Source organism: Miniopterus natalensis, chromosome X (assembly GCF_054644295.1).
Source record: "Miniopterus natalensis isolate mMinNat1 chromosome X, mMinNat1.hap1, whole genome shotgun sequence".
Classification (NCBI taxonomy): domain Eukaryota; kingdom Metazoa; phylum Chordata; class Mammalia; order Chiroptera; family Miniopteridae; genus Miniopterus; species Miniopterus natalensis.
Genome location: NC_142103.1, coordinates 40,865,607 through 40,876,536, shown reverse-complemented (window position 1 = coordinate 40,876,536; position 10,930 = coordinate 40,865,607). Strand labels below are relative to the sequence as shown.

The window sequence follows — 10,930 nt, the reverse complement described above, 5'->3', positions numbered from 1 at the left end:
AAAACAAAACACAACCCTATGCTGACTTCAGAAGACATATTTCAGCTGCAAAAACAAATATATACACAAAGTGAGAGGGTAGAAAACTTCTTCAATCAAATAACATTGAGAGAAAAGTGGGTGCAACCATACTTATGTCTGACAAAATAGGTTTCCAGATAAAAAAGGTAACAAAAGACAAAGATGGATATTTTATAATAAAGGGGATAATATATCAAGAAGACTGAACAGTTCTCAATACATATGCATGCAACCATGAAGCACCGAAATATATAAAGCATCTACTAAGAGAACTAAACGGAGAAACTCATAAAAACACAATTCTGGTAGGGGAACTAAGTATGCCATTGACAGCTATGGACAGATTAGTCAAACATAAAATCAATAAAGGAAAAAATGGCCTTGAATGACACGTTAGACTAAATGGACATAATTGACAATTAGGGGCCATTCTTCCCAAAACACAGATTATACATTCTTTTTTAGTGCACATGGAACATTTTCAAGGATAGACCATATGTTGGGACACTAAACTAGTCTTAATTTTTTAAGAAGACTGAAATCATACCAAGCATGTACTCCAACAACAAAGTTCTGAAACTGGAAATCAACTGAAAAAAGAAATCAGAAAAAAAAACCCACAATTATGTAGCGTTTAAACAACATGCTACTAAAAAATGACTGAGTCAAAGAAGAAATAGAATGAGAATTCTAAAGGTACATGGAAACAAATGATAATTACAATATGACATATCAAAACTTTTGGGATGCAGCAATAACTGTAATAAAAAGGAATTTTATATCAGTACAGGACATTTTCAAGAAACAAGGAAAATTCCAAATAAATAGCTTAACATTACATCTTAAAGACCTAAAAAAGAGAACAAATGCAGTCCAAGTCAGCAGAAGGAAGGAAATAATAGAAATAATAAATAATAGGGAATTAAATGAAATACGAGAACAAAATGACAATATAAAAAAATAAGACAATAAAGAGCTGATTCTTTGAAAAGATGAATAAAATTGACAAACCACTGGCTAGACGCACTAAGAAAAAAAGAGAAAAGACACATATAAACAAAATCAGAAAAAATGAGAAGTAAACATGGACACCACAGAAATACAAAAAATCACACAAGAACGCTATAAAAGACTACATGCCATGAAATTCAATAACTTAGAAAAAGTGGACAAGTTCTTAGAAATATATAACCCTTCTAGACTGAATCACAAAGAAGTGGAAAATCTAAATAGACCAATTAACAGTGAGGAAATTGAAACAAACATTAAAAACCTCCCCAAAATTAAAAGTATAGAACCAGATAGATTCACTAGTGAATTCTACCAAACAGGCAAAAATGATTTAAGACTTATCCTTTTTAAACTCTTCCAAAATATTGAAAAAGAGGCAATACTTCCTAATACATTTTATGAGGCCAACATTACCCTGATACCAAAACCTGGCAAGGATATCACACACACAAAATAAACTATAAACCAATATCTCTCATGACGACAGATGCAAACACCCTAAACAAAATACTGGCAAATTAAATGTAACAATATATTAAAGATGTACTATATCATGATCAAGTGGGATAAATTCCAGGGGCACAAGAATAGTTTAATATATGCAATCAATCCCAGTGAGAGGCCACATTAACAAAATCAAGGATAAAAACCATATGATTAGGCTGTTCCCGCTTTTCTTTAGAAGAGAGATTTAGTTTGCTCTTGCTTAAAATTAAATGTCTCAATTTTAGCAGTGCCTGAGCCAAAGCAGGGTAACATGAGTCGGATTTAAATTAGGCCTGTGGAGAAGATGGTGGCCAAATAGGCAGATCTTTCTTGCACCTCCTCCCAGGGCCTGACTGGAAATACAACTAAACTAGGGAACATTCACCTGGAATGACCAACTGAGGCCCAGCTGAGGAGGAGAGATATATCAAGGAAGGACAGAAAACACCTGGAGACTGGTGGGAAGGGCAAGGCCAGAAAGGGGCTGATCCGGCTTCCAGGGGTAGTAGGCTGAGAGTGAGGAGGAATCTCTTGGCTACAGGAGGGTTATTTCCCTGAGAACATTAAGGCCCAAAACCCAGGCTGGGCTGCACACCCTGGAGCACCAGAGCCCAGACAAGAAGCCCACATAACATCTAGCTGTGAAAAGCAGCAAGACTGCTGGCCACCTGGGAGTCTGGAGCTGGTCAGAGTTAAAGCCGCAGTTTTGTTTTTAAACCCAGAGCACACAGGAGTTTCCTCTGCAGCTACTCACCTGAAGCTTTGGAAGAAGGAGGGTGGCGCAGACTCAAGGTGCCTAAGGAGAGGCTTGGGTGGAAAGTATTGGGGGTGACAAGGAAAAGCAGTAGCCGGGAGTCCTGCATTTGGTCCTATACCCCTAAAACAAAAACAGCTGGCCCCTCCCATAAGTCACAGCTCAAAAAAGGAAAATACCAAAGAAAATTATACCACCCTAGGCACTACAGGCTGCCACACCCTCAGGAGCCCTGCCTGCCACACCTTGCATTTCGATTTTTGAAGAGGAGACAGCAAGAGAGCCCAAGCCTGAAGCTTTGAAGGGTCCAGGACGTGTCAGTGACAAGATAGGTTGTGGGGCCATCCACCCCACTATCCCTGGAACCTTACTGGCGTTTACCCTGCATGGGAGAGCTGATAGAAATTCGAGGTTCCACCTGATACCATTAAATCGCATACAAGAAACTACACCCAGCTGAAGGAAGGGAAATATTCTGGGGCACTCTCAGAGGAGGGACAGGGAAAACACCCATCATTTTCCCTCAAACCTGAATGTCACCTGGGACAGGGAAACACACCCGTCACTTTCCTTAAAACCTGAATGTCACCTCCTTATCATGGGGGATCCAGAGGTCAAGACTCCTGATTCCACCTAAAGCCCTTTTATAAACAGATTTTTGAGTGATTAAGATTGACAGCCTGCTGGCAGATGGAGACGGGGTGAGGAGGAGCCTGGGGAACCTGGGGAAGTTTGCTGACCCATCCCCTGGGCCACAAGCTGCTAGCAAATCAGTGTTAGAATGCAGCTTGGAACCTCCCACATGGAGCCAAGTCCTGTGGAGAAAGACACAAACTGTGGATCACTTGAAGCTTCAAACAGGTTGCTGAGAGGCAAAGGATAGTTTCTGACAGTGGTTAGCCCTAAATACTTTCCAAGAAGTCCAGAATTTACAGACAAAACAACTAGCTTCAGTCAGAGGACCAGGATGCAAAGGGAACTTCCAAGAGACAATAAACTCTGCTGAGATGAACACCACATTAATTTTTTTCTTCTTTATCTCTCTTATCTTTCTTCTTTATTGATTTGTTATTAGTCTCCCCTTTTCCTTTCATAGATCTAAATGTTCCCTTCCCTTTTCTTACCATATTTTTTACCTTCTTTCTCCTGTTTTCTCAGTTTTTCCTTTTCTTATTTGTTGTCTATCTGCTTTCTCCTCTATTTTCCTTTTCATAATTTTCTTCCTCTTTTATTTTATACAATTTTCCTTACCTTATTTGTTTTTCAATTTTTCTTTATTGTAGAAAGAATTACAGATGTCCCAATTTTTCCCGCATTGATCCATTCTACTCAGCCCCCACCCCCCAAGGCCTTCACCACAATATTGTCTGTGTCCATGGGTTATGCATTTATGCATATAAATTCTTTGGTTAATCTCTCCCCAACCACCCACCCACCCTTGCCTTCCCTCTGAGATTCCATGCTTCTTTGTCACTGGATCTATTTAGTTCATCAGTTCATTTTCTACTTAAATTCCACATATTAGTGAGATCATGTGATATTTGTCTTTCTCTGCCTGGCTTATGTTGCTTAGCATACTATACTCCAGGTCCATCTGTACTGTCCCAAAAGGTACGAGCAAAAGGTACGAGACCTTTTTTCTTTACAACTACATAGTATTCCATGGTGTAAATGTCCCACTGCTTTTTTATCCACTCATCTGCTGTTGGGCACTTGCGCTGTGCTCAGATCTTAGCTACTGTAAATTGCGCTGCTCTGAAGATAGACCTTACCCTATTCTTTATTCTTATTTTTTTCTTTCATCTCTGCCATTTCATATTCCTTTTTCTTCCCCCTTTTTTTCCCTTGTATTTTCTTCTATTTTTGTTCTATATTCTCCTTCCTAACTCTATCTTCGTTTTTGGTTGTTTTTGTTGCCATTGTAGGGGTCTGGTATATGTTTTTATTTTGTTTCTTGTTTTGGTTTCTTATGCTTTGTTTTGTTCTGCCAGCACCTGTACAACAGCTTGCATGACATGGTGAGTCAGCCAGCCCGAGAGGAGATTCCTCCCACAAATGGAACAACAACATTCAATACCTAGTTACAACAGGACAGCTCAAAGAAGTAACACAAGGGACATTCTGAGAGCACTCAGCTCAGGAGATCTGAGATTGCACTACTGAGTCCCACAAAACACGTACTACATAAAGCCATCTGAGGAAGAATGGGAGGTATAGAAATTTGCATAGAAACAAATACAAAGGGACAGCAAAAATGGGGAGACAAAGAAATAACCCCCAATGAAAGAAAAAGAGGAAATTCCAGGATAGCTAAATGAAATGGAAGCAAGCAATTTATCAGATGTAAAGTTCAAAATAATGGTTAAAAAGATGCTCAAGGAATTTAGTGAGAATTACAAGAAACTTAGTGGGAATGACAACAGCATGAAAAAAGAAATAGAAACCACAAATAAAAATCAGTTGGAGGGGATACCAGATGTGGCTGATTAAGTAGAAGCTACACTAATGCTCTCCCCGAAATAAACTGAAATTGCAACTAAAATATAGAAAAACGGTTCTGAATAATCAACTGAAAACTAGCTGGAAAGAACTCTTATGATGAAGGACATAAAATGGAGACCACATAAAAATTGGTAGAAAGTGTAGAGGTGCAAAAGGACTGGCCAGGATTCCACAGGCAGCAGCTGAAGTTCCCCATGGATATCTCATCTGTGGGGAGTTCCCACTGAGGACTCTGTGGTCTAAACCACACGCTGGGCTCCCCATCCCAGAGCATCAGAATTGAGAAAGGTACTCACCTAACAACTGGCTATGAAAAGCAGTGGGGTTTCTGTCTGCCAGGGAGAGATGGTTGGTAATACAGGAAACTTCTTAAAGGGCTAATGAAAAAACTTTGTGTGGTGCCACTCATCTTGGGCTCTGGCTGAGGGAGGGCAGAGTGGACTAGGGCTTTGTAAGGAAAATCTAGGGGTGCTGGCTCTGGGGATAGAGCTTAGAGGATGCCATCTAGATTCCTGTGCTGAATCATTTCCCCATACTGTAGTATATATGTCTGCCTGAGAAATATATCCTGCAGATGGCAGACCTTTACCACCCAGGCAGCTTTTGCCTGGGGGAGGGTAATTGCCCCACCCATCAGAAAACCTCTTGCCCCATACTGTGAAGTTTATACCTGGCTGTGGTCTACAGTCTGAGGTTCATTAAGAAACTAAGAATAAGAATCAGCATGTAGGCAGAGATAGATCTCTGGGTGCTGTGAGTCTTTGCCTGATCTGCTTCTGGATCCAGGGCTTTAAAAATCAGACCTTGGTGCACATTTTGGTCCTTCCAAATGCACCCAGCCACATCAGAGGGAGCCACAAGTTGTGGATCACTGATAGCTCCAAACAGGATACCAAAAGACAGTCACAAACAGCATCTGACATTGGCCTGTACCAGAGGCCACCCAAAAAACCCTGGGAGTCTTAACAGATTTACTTAATACATAGAAACAAACTCAAACAGGCAGCCAAAATGAGGAGACAAAAAAAACAAAACCCAAAAAAACAAGCCTAAATGAAAGAACAAGAGAATTCTCCAAAAGAAGAGATAAACAAAATGTAGATAAGCAATCTATCAGAATGATTATAAGAATGCTCAGCAGCATGAGAAAAGATACAGAAACTATGAAAGAAATTAAGAGTGACATAGCAGAAATAAAGAATACATTGGAAGAGATTAATAGCAGATTAGTCGAACCTGAGGATCAGATCAGCAAATTAGAAGACAGGGTAGAAAAGCACTCAATCAGAGATCCAAAAACAAACAATTAAAAAACAGGAGGACAGTTTAGGGGAGCTGTGGGACAACATGAAATATGAAAATATTCAAGTCATAGGACTGCCATAAGGGAAGGTAAAAAAAGTGAGCAAGGGTTAACAAATCTTTTTGAATAAATAATGGCAGAAACCTTCCCTAACCAGGTGAAAGAAAAAGTCACACAAGTTTAGGAGGCACAGAGAGTTCCAAGGAAGGTGAAATCCAAAAGGCCCACACCAAGACACATCATAATTAAATCTAAAGGGGAAATAAATAACTTCCCAGACAGTAAAAGGCTAAAGGAGAACATTAGCATCAAACCAGCATTGTGGGAAATGTTAAAGGGAGTGCTTTAAGAAGAAGAAATAGAGATAGAGAGATGAACATAGGTATAAAAAAAAAGTGGCAGTACATAAGTACTTATAGATAATAACCTTAAGTGTAAATGGATTAAATGTTCCAATCAAAAGACATAGCATAGCCCCACCCACCTCCTGTGTAGCCCAGGGGAGGAGTCCGGCCTCCCCCTCCCCAACCTGAGGAAAACTCCAGAGGGCCAGGATACGCTTGCTTAGTACAGAGGGCAGTGGTGGCAGCAGTGGCGGCGGGGAGGGGTGGGGAGGGGTGGGGGGGGCGGGGAGGGGTGGGGGGGGCGGGGAGGGGTGGGGGGGCGGGGGTGGAGGGGGCGGGGGGGAGGGAGCGGGGGGGGGGGTGGGGGGGTGGGGGGTGGGGGGGTGGGGGGTGGGGGGGTGGGGGGGTGGGGGGGCGGGTGGGGATGGGGGACGGCGGGGGCGGCGGGGGGGGCGGGGCGGTTCCGGAGACGCAAAGCCTGGCTGCCCCAGCGTGGGGGTGACACGTTGGGGCTGCCAGAGCTGGGAAGGTCTGCTCTCCTTCCTCTGCTGCCCAAAGGAAATTTTGCTGTCCTTCCACGGTGCTCCGAAGTCCTTGCCCCAGTTGCCAGGTTCCCCGGGTCAGCGAAGCACCACTGTCTCAGAGTCTCGCTCCCTCGCCAGGTGCGGGGCCTCGCGCCATGCACTGGGCGCTGGAGAGGGACGCTATGGAGTTTGCTGGGCCCACGCGACCAAGAAGGTCGCTAGTCTGAGACGGTGTTTTACTACAAGGAAGCTGCACAAGCCTTAATTTATGCTGAGGTGGCAGGATCAAGTCTAGAACGCATTCAAGAAAAAATAAATGAGTACCTGGAAAGAGTTCAGGCTTTACATTCAGCAGTTCAGTCAAAGAGTGCTGTGCTGATCCTTTGAAATTAAAACATCAGTTGGACTTGCAGCGCGCCCATTTCCTTGTTACACAAGCTGTTGACGACAATGAAAAAGGGAATGTTGAAGATGCTATAGAATTGTATACAGAAGCTGTAGATCTTTATCTAAAAACTGATAAAACTGCAAAGTAAACTTGAACAGTTGGCTTGGCAAGCACTAGATAGAGCAGAAGCACTAAGTGAGCCTTTAACAAAGCCATTATGCAAAATCAAGTCAACCAATATTAAACCAAAGCCACCTCCAACGATAACACATTTTCCACTAGGAACTAATCCCTTCCTTGAAAGACCTCAGCCGTTTATAAGTCCACAGTCATGAGATGCACAAGGACAGAAATACACAGCAGAAGAAATAGAAGTTCTCAGAATAACATCAAAAATAAATGGTGTAGAATATGTACCTTTCATGGATATTGACCTGAGGGAATGCTTTGCCTATCCCATACCTTTCTGTGATAGATTGGGCAAGCTACCATTATCACCTCAGCAAAAAGCTATGTTTTCCAAATGGATACGCCCAGAAGACCTCAGCAACAATCCTACAATGATTTATACTGTGTCCAGCTTCAGCATAAAGCAGACAATAGTATCAGATTGTTCCTTTATTGAATCACTGGCTATTAGGGCAGCTTATGAAAGACAATTTAATAAGAAGTTGATTACCAGCATAATTTACCCTCAGAATAATGAAGGTGAGACAGAGTACAATCCTTGTGGAAAGTATGTGGTAAAACTTCACCTCAGTGGTGTCCCAAGAAAGGTGATAATTGATGACCAATAACCTGTTGATCATAAGGGAGATTTTCTCTGTTCTCATTCTAACAACAAAAGTGAATTATGGGTTTCTCTCATTGAAAAAGCATATATGAAAGTCATGGGGAAGATATGATTTCCTAGGATCCAATTCAAATATTGATCTTCATGCTGGGTAGATACCAGAAAGGATTGCTATGCATTCAGACAGCCAGACTTTCAGTAAGGATAATTCATTTTGAATGCTTTATCAAAGGTTTCACAAAAGGGATGTCCTTATCACTGCATCAACTGGAATGATGACTGAAGCTGAAGGAGAAAAGTGGGGTCTGGTTCCCACACATGCTTATGCTGTTTTGGATATTAGAGAGTTCAAGGGGCTGTGATTTATCCAGTTGAAAAATCCTTGGAGTCATTTACACTGGAAAGGAAGATATAGTGAAAATGATATAAAAAACTGGACCCCAGAGTTGCAAAAATATTTAAACTTGGATCCTCGAACAGCTCAAAAAATAGACAATGGAATATTTTGGATTTCGTGGGATGATCTCTGCCAGTATTATGATGTGATTTATTTGAGTTGGAATCCAGGTCTTTTTAAAGAATCAACATGCATTCACAGTACTTGGGATGCTAAGCAAAGACCTGTGAAAGATGCCTTACAGCCTGGCCAACAATCTCCAGTACAAATTGGAAGTGTAATGTCCACAAGGGGGCGCTGCAGTTTGGGTTTTGCTTAGTAGACACATAACAGACAAGGATGATTTTGCAAATAATCAAGAATTTATCACAATGGTTGTATACAAGACTGATGGGAAAAAAGTGTATTACCCAGCTGACCCGCCCCATACATTGATGGGATTCAAATTAACAGCCTTCATTATTTGACTAAAATAAAGCTGACCACACCTGGCAGCCATACTTTTACATTAGTGGTTTCTTAGTATGAAAAACAGAATACATTCCATTACACAGTTCGGGTATATTCAGCATGCAGCTTTACTTTTTCAAAGATTCCTTCACCATATACCTTATCAAAACAGATTCATAGAAAGTGGAGTGGTCAGAGTGCTGGAGGATGTGGAAATTTCCAAGAGACTCATTAAAATAGTCCCATTTATCAATTCCATATTTAAAAAAAGGGCTTTTACTGATAGAGCTAAGAGAACCAAGGCAATGTAGTGTTGCATGTGAAGTTGTAGCAGTATCTATGGTGGGAGATCCTGGTCCCCATGGCTTTCAGAGGAAATCTAGTGGTGACTACAGGAGTGGGTTTTGCTACCTGGAATTAGAAAATATGCCTGCTGGGATTTATAACATCATTCCCAGTAATTTTTGCCTCAACATGAAGGACTTTTTTTCTTGGACTTTAATAGTATTATCCCCATCAAGACAACACAACTTCAGTGATGGAGAAATCTCAACAATTACTAGATTTTGTACTTATCAATCAACCAACTCTTCCAATGAGGGCACAAATCTGCAAGATGCTAAACAAAAAGAACAGAATTAATTCTCTAAAATTGTTACAGTGGAATCTGGTGCTCAAGTCAGGGAGTTCAGTGAGAATTGTATATAGTCAGAATTACCTTAAATTACTTCAGAAGTACCATTTACATGGTTTTGTGTGTCTGTGAATTGGCTTGCATTTAGGGGCCACATTGTATAAAAAATGTGCAGATGATTAAAGTTTATACTCAATCAACACTGTGATATGCCTTTGCTAAGACCAGATAAGGGGCATAGATTCATTGAGTGGAATGGTAAGCTGGTATAATATTCTGAACTATTTACATTGTCTTTCTGGCAGAGCATGTTGTAAAGTAAATCTGCTTGTGTTGTGACTCTACTGTGCATCTTGGGCACCTAATTACCAACTGAATTATGTTACCATCACAGATTTTATTTATGACTTCTAATGTTTGTTGCCTGGATACTATGAAAGAATAAAGCTTTAAGAAATACTAAATTAAATTAGCATGAAGACACTCATGCTTAAGAATGAAGGTTGTTGAAGTTAGACACTTGTCTCCCATTGAATCATGTAAAGAGAACTAAAGTATATATTCGCTATTGCAGTCATTTTTTATCAAGTTGATGAAAGTAGTAGCCTGAGACATTGAAGACACACTATTTAGTTGGTATATTCTTTTTTTAATTGCTCTGTAGCTCAGTGTTTTTAATGCTAACAGCACTCTGAAGAAAATATAATTGAGAATTTAATATATTGTAATTGGAGTTGCATTCAGGAAAATTCCGAAGATAATACTGTTCTGTGTAAATTCTCAGTTGTTTACATAAAAATCCATCAGAGCAGAATGATGCTCAAGATTTTAAAGACTGAAGATAGGTGGTATTTCTCATCATCTCTACTTTATAATTATCAAAACTTCTTATTTTGTATTTCTGCTACTTTTAATTGAAATAAAATGTTTATACTTATGGAAACTGCAAAAAAAAAAAAAAAAAAAAAGACATAGTGTAGATGACCTGATATGAAAACATAACCCATATATATGCTGTTGACAAGAGACACACCCCAAAACAAAAGATTCACACAGACTGAAAGTGAAGGGTTGGAAAAATTCCTAGAAAAATATAGTCTTCCAAAACTGAATCAGGAAGAATCAGAAAACCTGAATAAGCTAATAACAACTAATGAAATTGAAGTAATAATCAAAAAACTCCCTGCAAACAGAAGCCCTGGTCATGATGAGTTCATAGGGGAGTTTTACCGAACATTCAAAGAATAACTAACACCTATGCTCCTCAAACTATTCCAAAAAATCCAAAAGGAAAGAACACTTTCAAGCTCTTTTTACAGGGAC

The 10,930-nt window shown here is 40.3% G+C and overlaps 1 pseudogene; it reads left to right on the top strand.

The window, feature by feature from the left end:
• The first annotated feature begins 7,100 nt into the window (after positions 1-7,100).
• On the top strand, positions 7,101-9,512 carry LOC107531631 (calpain-7 pseudogene; annotated as a pseudogene).
• Positions 9,513-10,930: the final 1,418 nt, after the last annotated feature.